The sequence below is a fragment of the Lynx rufus genome, unplaced genomic scaffold (genome assembly GCF_022079265.1).
Source record: "Lynx rufus isolate CCGP_SWC_20201006 ecotype Redwood Valley unplaced genomic scaffold, mLynRuf1.p SCAF_2, whole genome shotgun sequence".
NCBI lineage: Eukaryota > Metazoa > Chordata > Mammalia > Carnivora > Felidae > Lynx > Lynx rufus.
In genome coordinates this window covers 96,630,660-96,649,615 of record NW_025814834.1, presented here as the reverse complement: position 1 = coordinate 96,649,615, position 18,956 = coordinate 96,630,660, and the positions used below count along the sequence as shown (strand labels likewise).

The 18,956-nt window shown below is 40.8% G+C and overlaps 1 long non-coding RNA gene across 1 annotated transcript in view; it reads left to right on the top strand.

Annotated features, from left to right (window-relative positions):
* Nucleotides 1–2,306: 2,306 nt before the first annotated feature.
* Nucleotides 2,307–18,956, top strand: part of LOC124516545 (uncharacterized) — a 41,451-nt gene continuing 24,801 nt past the window's right edge. Inside the window, exons 1-2 of the long non-coding RNA XR_006963064.1 lie at nt 2,307–2,355; nt 2,640–2,799. This is a non-coding gene — a long non-coding RNA (uncharacterized LOC124516545). The remainder of the gene's footprint in view (nt 2,356–2,639; nt 2,800–18,956) is intronic.

Sequence of the window (18,956 nt, the reverse complement as noted above, 5' to 3'; positions counted from 1 at the left end):
CAGGAGTGCCCTGTGCTCCTGGAGAGGGCTGCATGCACAGAGCAGATAGCCTGAAGCCTGGGGAAAGGTGGAGAAAGAGATAGGGAGAGAGACACTGGATGAGTAATGGGGGAATTGGGAAAGTCCTAGGGAGTAAAAGGAAGAAACAGAGAGAGATGGGGTTAGAGAGAAACAAAGAGAAGTACAAGGAGGAAATTAGGGACCTGGTCCAGGTACATGGACGGGGTGACATGGGCCAGGGGAGAGGGGATGTATAAAGTGGCTCTGAGTGCTGGGGCAGAAAAGGCTGGTATCATGGGCATCAGAGTTCCATGACTCCAAGACTCCAACTTCTCAGGGGCCAAGCTCTGCAGAGGCCATTGCATTTGAAAAGATGGGTGTCCCTCATTTCTCCTGGAATTGTGGGGCTCAGCCCATGTTCTGTCATGGAGAGAAATGTCTTGAGGGAGAATGTGCTGCTCTTTGGCAGGTAAACTCCAGAGCCTGCCCTGTGGGGAGGTGACCCTGAGCCATCTCCCTCACTGCCCCAGGCCCTGCTGCAGTCCCACCCCCACCCCCAGCCGGCCTTCCTCATGTTCTGAGCCCAGGTATCAGGCATTGTGTTGCCCCCAAGTCCTGCAGGCTGGACCTGGCAGAGGTGGACTGCTGATATTGATAAAAAGTATTTGACAATAAGGTCCATATTCTCCCTCTGGAACTAGCAACGTGCATCAAGATAGTGGGTTGCTATCCTCCTGTCCACTGCCAATCTGAGGATGCCAGATGCTAGGTGAACCCTTCAAAACACCATAGTCTTCTCTTACATCAAATTCAAAGACATTTTCTTCCCCTAGCTTTTTAATTCTGAAGAGATGGCGATTAGTAATTGAAGGCATAATGGCCCTATAGGAAATTGACCTATATGACTGATGGAAATTGTTTGATTCATCTATATCCCTAAAGCCCATTTCATTGAAAATATTAGCCAAGGATATTTACAGTAATTCATAACAGATGTATAGCTCCCTGTAAGTTGCATTCTGGCCTTGTCATCTGTGTCCATCAAAGACATTATTAGTGACTTTTCAGACAAGCACTCAACATCAAGATGGTGATGTTAGAGAATCTGGTATAAATGGAATTTCATAGATTCTAAATAAGGAATGATTTTTTATTAGTTTTACTTATTTTTGAGAGGCAGAGACAGAGCACGAGTGAGGGAGGGGCAGAGAGAGAGGGTGACATAGAATCCAAAGCAGGCTCCAGGCTCTGAGCTGACAGCACGGAGCCCAATGCAGGGCCAGAACTCATGAACTGTGAGATCACAACCCAAGCTGAAGTCAGACGCTCACCCGACTGAGCCACCCAGGTGCCCCAGAATGATTTTTTTTTTAATTTTTAATGTTTACTTTTTTCTTTTTTCGAGAGAGCCCGAGCTGGGGAGCGGGGAGAGAGAGGGAGACACCGAATCTGAGGCAGGCTCCAGGCTCTGAGCTGTCAGCACAGAGCGTGACGTGGGGCTCAAACTCACGGACTGCAAGTCCATGACCTGAGCCGAGGTTGGACGCTTAACCGACTAAGCCACCCAGGCACCCCAGGAATGATTTTTTAATGGCAAAGAAGGAGAAACTAAAAATAGTGTAAAGGATGTCGATTTTTAATTGAAATATTGTTCACACATTTGTTGTATTAGTTTTAGGCATACATCGTATTATTCCATATGTCTATAAATTATGTTGTACCTAACCACAAGTGTAGCTATCATGTGAAAGCATGCAACATTATTTTTACAGGATTGACTCTATTCCATTGGCTGTACCTTGTATCCCTTGGACTTATTCACTCCATAGCTGGAAGCCGGTATCTCTCTCTCAAAGTTGTCAATTCTTTATCTAACCTAAGTATTTTGGTGGTAAACACAATTACCTCTTGTTCAGTATGTGTAAATTGGCAGGCTATTTTTCTGTGAACATTGCTTAAAGCATTACAAATGATGTCATTACATAAATAAATGTGGTTTCATTTTTCACTCACTAGAAAGAAGGAAAAGATTTCTTAGTTTCCCAGGCCCTGTCACCAAGACCCTTCCCAATGTGGAGAACAGGCTTAGTTGCCCAGAACACCTTCTATCCCTCAGCTGAGCGACCAGGGCCTCAACATTGCAGGAATTCCCAAGGTGGCCAGCAGAGAGTGCTCGAGCACCACAAACTAGGAGGGGCCGGTTCCTCTGGGTGTGCGGTGATGGCCAGCAGAGGGCGCCCCATCAGCTCTTCTGACCCAGGGCACCTCAGAGCAGGAAGGGCTTCTGTCGCCCCCAGAGGACTCAGGGCCTCTGCCGCTGCCTCAGGACAGAGACCAGAGCTGCGTTTCCAGCAGGTTCTGAAACCCGACCCAGGGGAGACCTTGGGAGCCTTGCAGCAACTTGGTGTCTCCTGAGTCGCCAGAGAGAAGCTGCCTTGTTGCACTGAGTGTTGAGGAGGGGGCGCTGGGTGGCTTCCCTGGGTGCGCTGGTCAGTCAGCAGCACAGGCCCTTGCATTTTCTGGGCTGTTCCCGTGTTTCATTCCTCACTTTCCCAGACAGTATTTGAGCAAGTAAAGGACCCGTGGATTGAGGGGTCTCATGACATCACATCATAGATGCCGTGGATGGTTTGTTCCAGATTCAGGCTTGTTTCCGGGGAGAAATCCTGACAGAAATTCAGAAGAACGGAGCTGCATTCAGTTAGGACGTGAAGACATGAAATGCCCGTTTGTTTCAGGACCTTCTAGAAGAATGAGCTGGTAGCCACTTTCCGAGTCCTGCTGGAACCAGAGACCGAGGTAAGGGCACAAAATCATACATGCTTTTAAAAAATTTCATGTTTTTTTCCCCAACCTAGTGAAGTGATTGGAAACTACAGAAAACCTGGTAGGTAGGTGTCATTCACCTTATGTTATTTTTTAATTTAAATTCCGGTTAGTAAAGATAGAGTGTAATATTAGTTTCAGGTGTACAATATAGAGCAACACTTTCACACATCACCCGGTACTTACCCCAGGTGCATGTCTTAATCCCCATCACCTGTTTCACCCATCCCCCACCCCACTGTGGAAACCCTCAGTTTGTTTCCTAGTTAAGAGTCTGTTTGGGGTGCCTGGGTGGCTCAGTCGGTTAAGCCTCGGACTTCAGCTCAGGTCACGATGTCACGGTCCGTGAGTTCGAGCCCTGCGTCGGGCTCTGGGCTGATGGCTCAGAGCCTGGAGCCTGCTTCAGATTCTGTGTCTCCCTCTCTCTCTGCCCCTCCCCCATTCATGCTCTGTCTCAAAAATAAATAAACTTAAAAAAAAAAAAGCTGCTGAGGATTCAACTCAGTTTAAAAAAAAAAAAGTCTGTTTGTCACTGTCTCCTTTCCCTCCCCACCCCCTTTTGTTTTGTTTCATTTCCATGTGTTAGTAAAATCATCTGGTATTTGTCTTTCTCTGACAGGCTTATTTCACCCAGCATAACATTCTCTCGCTCCATCCACCTCATGGCAAATGACAAGATTTCATGTTTTTATGGCCAAATAATATTCCATTCCATATACGACATCTCAGTTTATTCATCAGTTGATGGAAACTTAGGCAGTTTCCGTAACTTGGCTGTTGTAGAAAATGATGCTGTAAACATCAGGGTGCATGTATCCCTTTGAAATATTATTTTTGTATTCTCTGTGTAAATACCTTGTAGTGAAATTGCTGGATCATAAGGTAGTTCTATTTTCAATTTTTTTAGGAATCTCCATGATGTTTTCCAGAGTGGCTGCACCAGTTTGCATTCCTACCAATAGTGCAGGAGGTTTCCTTTTTCCCCACATCCTTGGCAACACCTGCTGTTTCATCATCCATTGATTTGAGTCATTCTGACAGATGTGATGAGTTATCTTATTGTACTTTTGAATTGTATTTCCCTGAAGATCAGTATTGCTGAGCATCTTTTCATGTGTCTCTTGGCTATCTGTATGTCTTCTTTGGGAAAATATCTATTCGTGTCCTCTGCCCATTTTTAATTGGATTTCTCATTTTTGGGGTGTGTATAACTTTATATATTTTGGACACTAACCCTTTATCAGATGTCATTTGCAAATATCATGCTGTAGGTTGTGTTTTAGTTTTGTTGATTATTTCTTTGGTGACAGAAGCTTTTTATTTTTACGAAGTCCCGTTATTTTTGCTTGTGTTTCCCTTACCTCAGGAGATAGATCTACAAAGACGTTTGTACAGCCAATGTCAAATAAGATACTGCCTGTGTTATCCTCTGGGACTTTTATGGTTTCAGGTTTCCCACATAGGTCTTTATCCATGTTGGATTTATTTTTGTGTATGTTGTAAGAAAGTGGTCTGTTGTTGTGTTGTTTTGTTTTGCAGGTTGCTGTCTAGTTTTTCCAAAACCATGTATTGAGGAGACTTTAAGTGTATTTATTTATTTTTGAGAGAGAGACAGAGCATGCAGAAGAGGGGCAGAGAGAAATGGAGAGAGAGAATCCCATGCAGGCTCTACATTGTCAGTGCAGAGGCCTACATGGGTTTCAAACTGATGAACCCTGAGATCATGACCTGAGCTGAATCCACGATTAGGTGCTTCAGTGACTGAGACACCCATGTGCCCCAAGACTATCTTTTTTTCCATTGGATATTCTTTCCTGCTTTGTTGAGGATTAACTGACCATATAGGTGTGAGTTCATTTCTGGGTTTCCATTCTATTGATCAATGTGTCTGTGTGATTTTTTCTTTTTCTTTTGCCAGTACCATACTGTTCTGATCACTACAGCTTTATAATAATATAATCTCAAGTCTGGAATTGTGATGTCTCCAGTTTTGCTTTTCTTCTTCAAGTTTGTTTTGGCTGGTTGGGCTCTTTTGTCGTTCCATACAAATTTTGGGATTACTTGTTCTAGTTCTGTGACAAATGTTTTGTTAGTGTGATAGGGATTTCATTACATGTGTAGATTGTTTTGAGGAGTGTAGACATTTTAACAGCATTTGTTCTTCCCATCCATGAACATGAAATGTATTTTCATCTGTGTCCTCTTCCATTTCTTTCATCAGTGTTTCATAGCCTTTAGAGTATAGGTCTTTCACCTCTTTGGTTAGGTTTCTTCCTGGTAGGTTGTGGTATTTGGTGCACCTGTCAATGGGATTGATTCTTTACTTTCTTTTAATTCATGATTCGTCTATAGAAACACAATCAATTTCTGTACATTGATTTCTGTATATTGTGACTTGTCGAATTCATATATCACTTCTAGCGATTTTTATGGGAATCTTTCATGTTTTCTATAGAGAGAATCATGTCAGTTACTAATAGTGAGAGTTCTATTTCTTCCTTGCTGATTTGGATGCCTCTTATTTCTTTTTGTTGTCTGATTGCTGTGGCTAGGAATTCCAGTACTGTGTGGAGTAACAGTGGTGAGAGGGGTCATCCCTGCCTTGTTCCTGACCTTAGAGGAAAAGCTTTCAGTTTTTCCCCATTGAAGATGAGATTAGCTGTGGGTTTTTCATAGATGGCCTTTATTATGTGCAGGTATGTTGAGTCTCAATCTACTTTGCTGAGGATTTTTATCATGAATGAATGTGACATTTTGTCAAATGCTTTTCCTGCATCTGTTGAAAGCATCATATTGTTCTTATCCTTTCTTCTATTACTGTGGTGCATCATGTTGATTGATCTGTGAATGTGGAACCACCCTTGCAGCCCAGGAATATATCCCACTTGATTATGGTAAATGATTCTATTAATGTATTGTTGACTTTAATTTGAATGTATTTTAATGAGAATTTCTACATACATAGTCATCGAGCTATTGGTCTGCAGTTTTATTTAAAAATTTTTTTAATATATTTTTAAATGTTTATTCATTTACTTAGAGTACATAAAGGTGAGGGAGGGCAGAGGGATGGGAGAGAGAGATTCCTGAGCATGCTCCACACTGTCATCACAGGGTCCAATGTGGGGCTTGGACCCAGGATAATGACCTAATCCAAAGCTAAGAGTTGGACAGTCAACCGACTGAGCCACCCAGGTGCCCCTGCAGTTTTCAGTTTTAGTGGAGTTTTTATCTGGTTTTGGTATCAGGGTAATGATGGCCTGATAGCATGAATTTGTAAGTTTTCCTTCTTTTTTATTTTTCGTAATAATTCAAGAAGAATAGATATTACCTCTTCTTTAAATGTTTGGTAGAATTCATCAGTGAAGCCAGCTGGCCCTGAACTCTTCTTGTGTTGGGGAGATATTTTTTTATTACTGATTCAATTTCTTTCTGGTTTCAGATTTTATGTATCTTCGTTTCAGTTTTGGTTTTCATTTTTATTTGTTTCAGTGTATTTTCTCATTGATTTCCTGGTTGGCCCATTCATTTAGTAGCATTTTGCTTAACCTCCCTTTATTTGTAGCCTGCCTGTCTGTCTGTCTTTCTTTCTTTCTTTCTTTCTTTCTTTCTTTTTTTTTTTTTTTTGTGGTTGACTTCAAGTTTCCTAGATTTGTGGTCAGAAAAGATGCCTGGTCTAATCTCTGTCTTTGGGTACCTGTTGAGGCCTGATTTGTGACCTAGAATGTGACTGATTCTGGAGAATGTCCCATGTGCACTTGAAAAGAATGTGCATTCTGTCATTTTAGTATGGAGTGTTCTGAATATATCTGTTAAGCCCATCTGGTCCAGTGTGTCATTCAAAGCCATTGTTTTCTTATTGATTTTCTGTTCAGAGGTTCTTTCCATTGATGTGAGTGATGTGTTAAAGTCCTCTACTATCCTTACATTATTAGAAATGAGTTCCTTTATGTTGTTAATTGTTTTATATATTTGGTGATTGCCATGTTGGGTGCATAAAAATTTACAATCGTTGGACCTTCTTGTTTGGTTGTCCCCTTTATTATGAGATCATGTCCATCTTCATCTCTTATTACAGCTTTATTTATTTTTTTTAATTTAAGTTTTAGTTGACATACAGTGCATTATTGGGTTCGGGAACAGAATTCAGGGATTCATGAGGTACATACAACACCCAGTGCTCATCACAAGTGCCCTCCTTAATACCCATCTCCCACCCATCTCCCTCCATCAACCCTGTTTTTTCTCTATAATTAAGAGACTCATATGGTTTGTTACCACTCTTCTCTTTTCCTGCCCTCTTCCCGTGTTTTCATCTATTTTGTTTCTTAAATTCCACATGAGTGAAATAATATATTTTTCTTTCTCTGATTGACATATTTCACTTAACATAATACATTCTAGCTCTATCCACACCACTGCAATTGGCAAGATTTCATTCTTTTTGATGGCTCAGTAATCCATTTTATGTATGTATATACATATATATGTATGTATGTGTATACATACACACACACACATACCCTGCACTTTCTTTATACCTTCATCAGTTGATGGATATTTGGGCTTTCTCCATAGTTTGGCTATTGTTGATAATGCTGGTATAAATATTGGGTGCATGTAATTTCACTATTAGGTATTTACCCAAAGGGTACAAAAATACAGTCTTGGTTTTAAAGTTTATTTTGCCTGATATAAGTATTGCTCCTGGCTTTCTTTTGACATTATTGGCATGAGAAATGTTTCTTCATTCCCTCACTTTAAATCTGCAGGTGACTTTAGGTCCAAATAAGGCTTTGTACACAGCATCTAGATGGGTCTTGCTTTGTTTGTTTGTTTTTCTTTTTTTTCTTTTGTCCATTCTGACACCCTACCCAATGTCTTTTGATTGGAGCATTTAGTCCATTTACATTCAGAGTAACTATTTATAGATATACACTTAATGCCATTTTATTAGTTGTTTTGCCATTGTTTCTTGATGTTTTCTCTGATCCTTTGTTGTCTGTATCACTTTTGGTCTTTCATTTCCACTCAAAGAGTCCGATTTAAATATTCTTTTCTTTTGACTGGTATTACACTTATTTATTTTTAATTTCTTTTTTTTTTTTAATTTAAGCTTAAGTTAGTTATCTTATAGTGGAATACAGTTTCCAGAGAAGAATTTAGTGATCCATCAAGTACAAAAAATACCCAGTACTCATCCCAAGTACCCCACCCCCCCGGCCAGTGCCCGTCACCCATTTAACCCATTCCCCTATTCAGTAACCCAACAGGAACCCTGAGTTTGTTCTCTGTATTTAAGAGTCTCTTATTGTTTGACTCCCTCTCTGTTTGTATCTTATTTTTGCTTTCATTTCACTATGTTCATCAGTTTTATTTCTTAAATTCCACAGACAAGAGAAATCATATGATGTGTGTCTTTCTCTGACATACTTTGCTTAGTTAGCATAATAGAATCCGGTTCCATCCACACTGTTGCAAATAGCAAGAGTTCATTCTTTTTGATCGCCAAGTAATATTCCATTGTATAAATATACCTCATCTTCTTTATCCATTCATCAATGGTCATTTGGGCTCTTTGCATAACTTAGCTATTTTTGATAATGCTGCTTTAAACATTGGAGTGCATGTGCCACTTCGAGTCAGCGTTTGTGTATCCTTTGGATAAATACCTGGTAGTGTAATTGCTGGGTCATTGTGTAGTTCTATTTTTAGTCTTTGTGATAAATCTCCATACTATTTTCCAGAGTGGCTACACCAGTTTGCATTCCCACCAGCATTGCAAAAGGGTTCCCTTTCTCTGCATCCTTGCCAACACCTTTTTTTTCCTGAGATGTTAATTTTAGACATTCTGATAGGTGTGAGGGGATATCTCATTGTGGCCAGTGATGACGAGTGAGGTTGAGCATTTTTTCATGTGTGACCAATCTGGATGTTATCTTTGTTAAAGTGTCTCTTCATGTCTTTTGCCCATTTCTTCACTGGATTATTTGGTTTTTGGGTGTTGAGTTTGATAAGTTCTTTATAGATTTTGGATACTAACCCTTTATCTGATATGTCACTTGCAAATATCTTATCCCATTCCATTCAGTTGCCTTTTAGTTTTGCTGATTGTGTCCTCTGCTGTGCAGAAGCTTTTTATCTTGAAGTCCCAATAGTTCATTTTTGTTTTTGTTTCCCTTGCTTCTGGAGACATGACAAGCAAGAAGTTGCTGCAGCCAGGATCAAAGAGGTAGGTTGCCTGTTTTCTCCTCTAGGATTTTGATGGTTTCCTGTCTTACATTAGATCTTTCATCCTTTTTGAGTGTGTGTGTGTGTGTGTGTGTGTGTGTATGGTTTCAGAACATGGTCCACGTTCATTCTTCTCACTGTCCAGTTTTCCCAGTACCACTTGCTGAAGAGACTCTTTTTTTCTATTGGATATTCTTTCCTGTTTTGTCAAAGATTAGTTGGCCATATGTTTGAGGGTCCGCTTCTGGGTTCCCTATTCTGTTCCATTGATTCATGTGTCTGTTTTTGTGCCCATACCACACTGTCTTGATGATTGCAGCTTTGTAATACACCATGAAGTCCAGAATTGTGATGTCTCCAGCTTTGTTTTTCTTTTTCAACATTACTTTGGCTATTCGGGGTCTTTTCTGGTTCCATACAAATTTTAGGATTGTTTTTTCTAGCTCTGTGAAGATTGCTGGTGTTATTCTCATAGGGATTGCATTGAATGTGTTGATTGCTTTGGGTAGTATTGACATTTCATGAATATTTGTTCTTCCAATCCATGAGCATGGGATGTTTTTCCATTTCTTTGGGTCTTCTTCACTTTCTTTCATAGATGTTCTGTTAATTTTTTTAATGTTTATTTTTGAGAGAGAGAGCGTGCATGAGCAGGGGAGGGGCAGAGAGAGAGGGAGACACAGAACCTGAAACAGGCTCCAGGCTCCGAGCTGTCAGCACAAAGCCCGGCGTGGGGCTAGAACCCACAAACTGGGGGGATCATGACCTGAGCTGAAGTTGGTGCTTAACCGACTGAGCCACCCAGGCGCCCCCCTGTTTTTTTCAGTGTACTGTATTTTACCTCTTTGGTTAGGTTTATCCCTAGGTATTTTATGGTTTTCAGTGCAACTGTAAATGAGATCAATTCCTTGATTTCTCTTTCTGCTGCCTCATTATTGCCATATAGAAATGCAATCAAATTCTGTATATTGATTTTATATCCTGAGGCTTTCCTGAATTCCTGTATGAGTCCTAGAGGTTTTTTGGTGGAGTCTTTTGGATTTTCCATGGAGAGTTCATGTCTGCAAGGAGGGAAAGTTTGACTCCTCCTTGCCAATTTGTACACCTTGTGTTTCTTTTTGTTGTCTGATTGCTGAGGCTAGGACTTCCAACAGTATGTTGCATAACAGTGGTGAGAGTGGACATCCCTGTCATGTTCCTAACCTTAAGGGGAAAGCTCTCAGTTTTTCCCCATTGAAGATGATATTAGCTGTGGGACTTTCATATCTGGACATTATGATGTTGAGGCACAATCCTTCTATCCCTCCTTTCATGAGGGTTTTTTTCATCAAGAAAGGATGCTGTATTTTGTCAAATGGTTTTTCTGCATCTATTGAGAGGATCATGTGGTTCTTATCCTTTCTTTTATCAATGTGATGTATCACATCCGTTGATTTGCAGACATTGAATCATTTGTGCATCCCAGGAATAAACCCCACGTCATTGTGGGGATTAATTCTTTTTATGTATTGTTGGATCCAGTTTGCTGATTTTTGTTGAGAATTTTTGCATCCAGTTTCATCAGGGAAATTGGTCTGTAGTTTTCCTTTTTAGTGGGGTCTTTGTGCAGTTTGGACTCAAGGCCATGCTGGCTTCATAGAATGAGTTTGGAAGTGTTCCTTCCATTTCTCTGGCCATGACCTTATCTTGTTCTTTCATTTGGGATGCATTCCTCTTGTCTTGGCATTTTGGCTGAGTATTTGCCTTCTCTGTGTTACAAAAGCTCATTATGTTACCTGCCTGTGAGATGAATGGCTTTATGAAGAGGAGGTCATCTAGTGTCCAGGGCCTGGCGGCAGCCAGTGTGGGAATTGCCTTGTTTCCAGCAAGTGGCTCTGTGTGTACAGTGGGGGGCAGAGGAGGGAAATGGCACCACCCAGCTCCTCTGTCCTAGCTCCTTTGTCCCCTCTTTGTGAACACTGCCTCTCAGGGATGCTCTCCAAGATGAGCATATAATCTCCCCACTGTGTGCACCAGCCATTGTACAGATTAGTTTCTATGCCATCTGCCTGCAAGTAGTTTGCTGCCTTCTCTCCAGAAGTAGGCCAGTGCCCTCAGGGCCCTCAGGCCCTCAGTGTCTGACTCTTGATCCTGGCTCAGATCATGACCTCGTGGTTGTGGGGTTCTCTCTCTCCCTCTCTTCCTGCCCATCCCTTGCATGTGCTCTCTTTCTGTCTCTCTCAAAATAAATAAACTTAAAAAAAAATTAGTGGTACGAAATACCTTATTTAGGCAATATTGCTTCCCTGAGGGGAATGGCAGGGGGTCTATCAGTTAAATTTCCAACACTGACTAGGAAATTCTTTGTTGACTGGTTAAAGGTTACATTCCTGCAGGAATGAAAATAGGTTTGGTGACATGGAACCTTAACATAAGTAACTCCATGATGGGCCTGTGATTTTTCTTAACATTCCAAACCCAAATTTTTACACATCCATTTTTTATTAGAAAGATAGCCCTAAATAATATTTTAGCCATCTACTGCCAGCCCGATTTTCATATCCTGTGAAACTGTGACCATTTGCTAATCATAGATGAAGATCAACTCTGTGGCTCTAAGATCATTGTGGGTCTAAGTTACTTTGATCTATGTTACTAAGATCTTTGTGAGTCTAAGTTACTGATGGACTTTTGAAATCTTTGACACAGGGACCACAGCCAGGTTGCTGAGCCATCACTTAGGCACAGAAGCACCCTTTCCATGTCACCTCTCCCTGAAGCATTGCCTTTCCCTCTTGTACTTGTGGGTCTTACCCTTTGGCAAGTCACATATCCTCATGCAAACCTGTCAAAGTGGCCCAGAGAAAGCTGCTTGCCTGTGACTGCCACTTCATGGTCACATCTTTTCCTTCTGAAACCCCTTGAACTTCCTATCATTCTTCTAGTCTTTGAATATCTCTTTGATTTGGAAATATTTGATTCTGTTGTATTCCTGCTAAAAATATGCATGAAAATATTAAAGCAAGGATTCTTTAGAATAAGTGAGCCAGTCACAATGATTCATCTGGCCGTTTGTACATTTTTTTTTTTTAATGTTCAGGCATGATGTGAAGTACATCCTGTAAAATCTGGGTATCATTCATTATCTAGGATAACCACCTTTACAGAAAGCCATTCAATGACATGCTCATTCAAGATCAGAAAAAACACTTAATTTACATACCACATAATACAGTGGTATATACATATGTTATTACCTTAAAATATGTAAAGTAGATGTTTCTTTGAATTGTATCTCATTGTGCATTCGGTTTTCCGTAACATGAGTGCTATTACTTAAATTAAACAATAGTAAGAACAACAAGAATAGGTGAATGTCAATCACTAGCAACTAATACTAGAACTAGTTATATAATATTATGTGTTGAAAAAGTAAAACCATGATTACTAATAATCTTTTCATTCATGATGGGTTTCTAGTTACAAAAAAAAATGAGAAGATAGTACTGAGATCTCCACATACATCAGACTGTTTTCTGAATATTGATGTTATATGAGTTGGTACATTATCACAATCAATATCCCAAAGAGATACGGTATTATTAACTAAAGTTTATATGTTTACTCAGCTTTCTTTGGTTTTAACCTCTTCTGTTCTAGACTCATCCCAGCTGGCACATTACATTCAATCATCCTGTCTCCTTAGGCTCCACCTGGTTATGACTATTTTTAGATTTTCCATATTTTTCATAATCTGCAAAGTTTTGAGGGTACATCCGTAGAATGTATTTTGTAGAATGATCCTTGGTTGGGATATGTCTAACGTTTGTTCATATGCTTAGGCCAGAGTTAATGTGTTTTGGAGCAGAAGATCCAGAGGCATCATGCCATCCATAATTATCACTTCACATAAAGGATGTTTACTCTGAAGACTGGGGTCTTTTGTGGTTCCATACAAATTTTAGGGCTGTTCTAGTTCTGTGAAAAATGCTGTTGGTATTTTGATGGAGATTGCATTAATTGTGCCAATTGCTTTGGGAAGTATAGACATTTTCACAATATTTCTACTTCCGATCCATGAGCATGGAATGTCCTTCCATTTCTTTGTGTCATCTTGAATTTCTTTCATCACTGTTTTATAGTTTTCAGAGTATAGGTCACTCACCACTTTGGTCAGATTTATTCATAGATATCTTATTTGGTGTGCAACTGTAAATGGGATGGTCTTCTTAATTTCTTTCTACTGCTTCATTATTGTTGTCTAGAAATGCTACAGATTTCTGTATGATTTTGTATCCTGTGACATTGCTGAATTCATTTATCAGTTCTAGCAGTTATTGGGTGGACTCTTTAGGGTTTTCTATATATACTGTCATGTAATCTGCAAAGTATGAAAGTTTCACTTCTTCCAGATTTGGATTTGTTATGTTTTGTCTGAATGCTCTGGCTTGGACTTTCAGTACTATGTTTATTAAAAGTGGTGAGAGTAAATATCCTTGTCTTCTTCCTGACCTTAGAGGAAAAGTTCTCAGATTTTCCCCACTAAGGATTATGCTAACTGCGGGGTTTTCACAGATAACCTTCATTATATTGATGTATGTTCCCTATAAACCTACTTTAGGGGGTTATAATTATGAATGGATGTTGTCCTTTGTCAAATGCTTTTTTCTGCATGTATTGATATGACTGTGGGTTTTTTTTTTTGAAACATTCATTTTTGAAACACAGAGACAGAAGGTGAGTGGGGTAGGGGCAGAGAGAGAGGGAGACACCGAATTTGAAGCAGGCTCCAGGCTTTGAGCTGTTAGCAGAGAGCCCAATGAAAGGCTTGAGTCATGAACCATATGGTCATGACTTGAGCCAAGGTCGGACGCTTGAAGGAATGAGCCACCCAGGAGCCCCGATCATATGGTTCTTACCCTTTTTCCCAGTGATGTAATGCATTACAGTGATTGATTTGTGAATATGTAACCACCTTGCAGCTTTGGAACAAATCCACTTAATTGTGGTGAATGATTTTTTAAGGTATTTTTGAATTTGGTTGGTAGTGTTTGATTGAGAATTTTTTGCATCCATGTTCATCAGGGATATTGGCCTGGGGTTCTCTTTGTTAGTGGACTCTTTATCTGGTTTTGGTATCAGGGTAATGCTGGCCTCATAGAATGAATTTGGAAGTTTTCCATCATTTTTCATATTTTGGAATAGCTTAAGAATATGAGGTCTTAACCCTGTTTTAACTGTTTGGTGGAATTCACTTGTGAAGTCATCTGGTCCTAGACTTTTGATTGTTGAGAGTTTTTTGATTACTGACTCAATTTGTTTGCTGGCTATTGTTCTGTTCATGTTTTCTTTCTTTCTGTTTCAGTTTATGCAACTTATATGTTCTAGGAATTTTTCTGTTTCTTGTAAATCGTCCAAATTTTGACTTACAAGTTTTCATAATACTATCTTATGATTCTTTGTATTTCTGAGGTGTTGGTTGTGATTTCTCCTAATTTGTGATTTTGAGTCCTTTCTCTTTTTTTTCTATCTGATACAAGCATTGCTACCCTGGCTTTCTTTTGACATTCATTTATGTGATGTTTCTTGACATCCTCTGATTTTCATTCTGTAGGTGGCTTGAGGTCTAAAATGGGTCACTTGTAGACAGCATATAAATCTGTTTTGTTTTCTCATCCATTTTACACCCTATGTCTTTTTATTGGAGCATTCATTCCATTTACCTTCAAAGGAATTATTGATTTGTATGTATGTATTGCCATTTTATTACCTGTTTTGTTGTGGTGTCTAATGATTTTCTCGATCGTTTCTTGTCTTTCTCTCTTTCATGTTTTGCTGATTTACTTTAGTGATATATTTTGATTTCTTTCTCCTTATTCTTTGCATATTTATAAGTGGCTTTTGATATATGGTGACCATTAGGTTTTTACAGAATTTCTTTGCTTTTAGCTATTTGTAGTAAGTTGATGGTCATTTACCTTTGAACCCATTATTTTCTCCTCCTTATGTTTTGGTACATGTTATTATATTTTATATCCATTTTTGTGAGTTCCTCAATTGATTTTTTACAGAAATATTCATTTCTACTGGATTTGTGTTTTCTACCTCTCTATTGTCACTTTTGGTCTCTCCTTTCCACTCAAAGAGTCCCTCTTAGTATTTCTTGCTGGACTGACTTAGTGGTGCAAACTCCTTTAGTTTTTGTTTGGGAAGCTCTATGTCTCCCTTCTATTCTGAATGACAGCCTTACTGGATAGAATATTCTTGGCTGCTGATTTTTCTATTCAGCACTTTGAATATGTCATGTCACTTCCTTCTGGCTTGCCAAGATTCTGTTGACAAATCTGTAGCTGTCCTTTGGTGGCTGGGGGTTATGTACCAGGGCAACTAGGGGCTCAAGGCTGTGCACAGAGTATGTCAGTGGCTGGGGACATGTGGCTGGGTGAGACAGATGAGGGTAGCTGGGGGTGCACAGCTGGGTGCGGTGCAGATGGGCACAGTGTGCAGTGGCAGCTTTGCCTGCAGCTGGCCAGACAGGGTGTCCATGCAGTTTTAACAAAGTTTGCCCTGAGGCCAGCAGGCTTGGAGTGGGTGAGTCCCCCAGAGAACTCTTGGGACTGGCACACAGCTAGCACGTTAGGTAGCAAGTGTCTGCAGGTCCACTCCCTGGTAGGTGCCTCCGTGCTTAATCTGGGGGTGGGGGAGAAAAATGGTGACTGTGAGCTCCCTCATTGTTGGAAAAGTCCCCCAACCACCCAGAAGTCAGCATGAACAGATCTGTCTCCTGTTGCCTTGGCATTGTGTAAAATGCCATGTTTACATTGCCTCTCTACACAGGCAGGGACCTGATTATCTCTCATCCTCCTGGATCACCCAGTGCTGGGCCAACTGACCTCCAAAGCTCCAGAATCCAAATTCAAGGGAATTCAGCCCCTCTGGTTTTAAAGCCAAATGTTCTGGGGATTAGTCTTCCCTGTGTGAGCTCCTTGGTGTGAGGGCTCACTTTCTCTGCCCTTCCTGCAGGCAGCCGCCCTCCACCTTTCTGACCTTCCTCACCTTTCAGATACAGCTTCTATTTAGTTGTGGAGTTTGTTCTGCCACTCTTTGGATCTCTCTGTGGTTTATGGAGTTGGATGTGGATGTTTTGTAGTTGAAAACATGGGACAGGATGAGCTCAGGGTCCTCCTAACTCTATTATTAATTTTTTAAATGTCTTCATCTTCTGGATTGTTGAGATATGGTCAGACAGACTCCTATCACCCATGCACTTCAGGATTAGAAAGGAACTTTCCAACATTTTCTTCAGTATTTTATGTTTGAAACTCTCTTTAATGAGGTGCAATTTACATATAACAAATAGCCTCAAGTTAAAGGGTATAATTTGATGAGACTTGATCTCATGGGTATAGCACCATGAAGTCACATGGTTTCTCTCTAAACCTTACATCACGATCCCTTTGTGTCTAGTACTAATGTTGCTTTTGAAGTAAGGACTACATTTTTTTTTACACGTTTTCGGATATTTCCCAGGTGTCTGAATGCCTGCACTGAGGTACTTCCTTTTCTGATAGACTGTATTCCCATAAGTATTGCAATGGGTCTACCTTTGGACTTTATCCTGTGTTGTATCTTTCAGTCTGTTCACTTAATTTTGTTGCAGTACTTTAATGTTGAGGGATTCATAATTGGATTGATTTTCACTAAATGGTATGAGCTGCAGTTCCAATTATGACAGAAAGCACGGGCTTCCTGTGTTAGGTACTCAAGAGCAAGGCTGATACCCTGGGCACTTGAGCTGAGAATGTCACTCTTTCTTTTTGCCAGCCCTCTTCCCTACCCTTGGAGACAAGAATCTCCTTTTGTTCACACAGAAATGTAGGTGAAGTCAGCTTAGAAAGGTCCCTTCTCTTCTCTTCCCTTTGTCTCTCAAACTCCCTGTCGCTACCTTCTGCCTGTCCCTTTCTCTGACTCAATCCCCCAGGTCCACTGCTCCACTCCAGCCATGATCAGGGTGTCTGCTAGCTGCTGGCCTCTGCTCTGGCCATCCCTCAGTGAGGAAACTGAAGGAGGATTCTGTAGTTCACGGGTCTGATCAAGAAATCTCTGCTCCTCAGAGACCTCCTACACATGGTGCTGTCTGTGGAGACCTGGCATCCTGGGCGAGGGTCTGACTCCATGTGTGGCCTCCTCACTCCTCTCCCACAGTCACTGCTGGTCCCTCATCCTTCCCCACCATTAGAACTCAGCCATTTCCTAGGGACAGATACCTGTCTATCTGACCCAAGGCACCAGGGAGTCAGTGAATATTTCTAAAACAAGCACCCCATAAATCTAGATATAGGAAGTTACCATCACCCCAGAAAACTCCCTCGGGCTTCTCTCTTCCATCACCACCATTTCTGCCAGTTTGTTACCTGTGTGTACAGGAACCCCACTTGTGTACACTCAATGGGGAGTGAGGGTAGATGGTCCTAGAAGCAGACGCTGACACAGAGAGAGAACGATGAAAGGTCTATTAGGGGAGAGTAGGAAAGACAAAGTGGAGGGGACAGGATGGCCAGGGAAAGCATTCTGGCAGATCCGACACCTTCTTAAATATATATATATATATATATATATATATATATATATATATATATTCACCATAGTCTGTCACTGCGCACAGTCCTCTTCAAATTTCAAAATAGTTGTCCTATAATGCAAAGAGATTTTGGTTTATTTCCCTCTGATCTTATGTTTTCCTACATGCATTCTGTGTTCTGTAGTTTATCTGTGGCTGTGGCCATAGATGAACACTTTAGTGTGTGGCTGCATCTGTGGGTCTATATGTAATGGAAAATGATTGTCTTCAGATCTAGATCTCTGAAGGTACACATTCTCATAATTATCTTTTCTTTCTTTGTCTGGTAGGGCCTGAATTTTAATAGAAAAATGAGGGACCCTGTCTTACTGTTTAAAACAGTGATTCCCAATCCCTGGGCTGAGTTGTTAATGGTCTTAGTTTAATGAACTCCTGTGACCATCTTTTTTGGATGATCATTGTGTGGAAATATCTTAATTGAAACTGTGAGAAGGGTGAGTGGACACTTCCCAGAGATTTTGCAGATGCTTTATGTATTTAATGTCTTCTTCTTATAATGTTCTTAGAAACAAATATTACCCGTTTTCACCGATAACACAGCTGAGGCTCCGTGTAGGTCCCACTGAGAACTGGTATTAGGGCTGAGACAGCAGGAACACAGGCAAAGCCTCAGGATATTGTGAGAGAAGTCTGAGGATATGCAAAGCTGTAGTCAGGGTGATGACAGGGGTCCAGTGGGGGCGGCTTCTGGCCAACCCTAGATTGTAGGTTGACCCACTAAGTGGGTCTGAGTCAGACTTAGGCTGAAGGCCAATGTAGGCACTGAGCTGATCTAGATCCTGTCTCCACTTTTAGTCTCACTGAGGGATATGAACTTGGGCATGCAAGCATTTCCATAAGACCAAGTTAAATTCCCCATATATCCAGGGCATTTTCTCCCCCACAAATTTCCAGAACCTTCAGGAAAACCCAGGGAGACAACAATCCTTTTAGATGATTACCTACATACACTTTGGCAACACACTGACATTTTGGAGATGAACACTGCATTGTGCACTGAGAGTGATCCCACATAGCAGCTCTGTGTGGACTTCACACTCCCTGCTCAGGCTGTGGCCAGGAATGATCTCCAACTGCATCTCACTGATCCCAACACCCTCCCCTCTGCACCTCCTCAAACTCTGTGTACCATCCTCAACTTCCCTACTATTCCTATGTGGTTCAAGTTTCCCCCATTTCTGCACCGGATCCTTCACTGGTGTTTCCATTATGGTGATCACAAGGTCTGTGTCATTTAATGCATGTCCCTCTTTCACACAGGACACCTGATGCTCTAAAA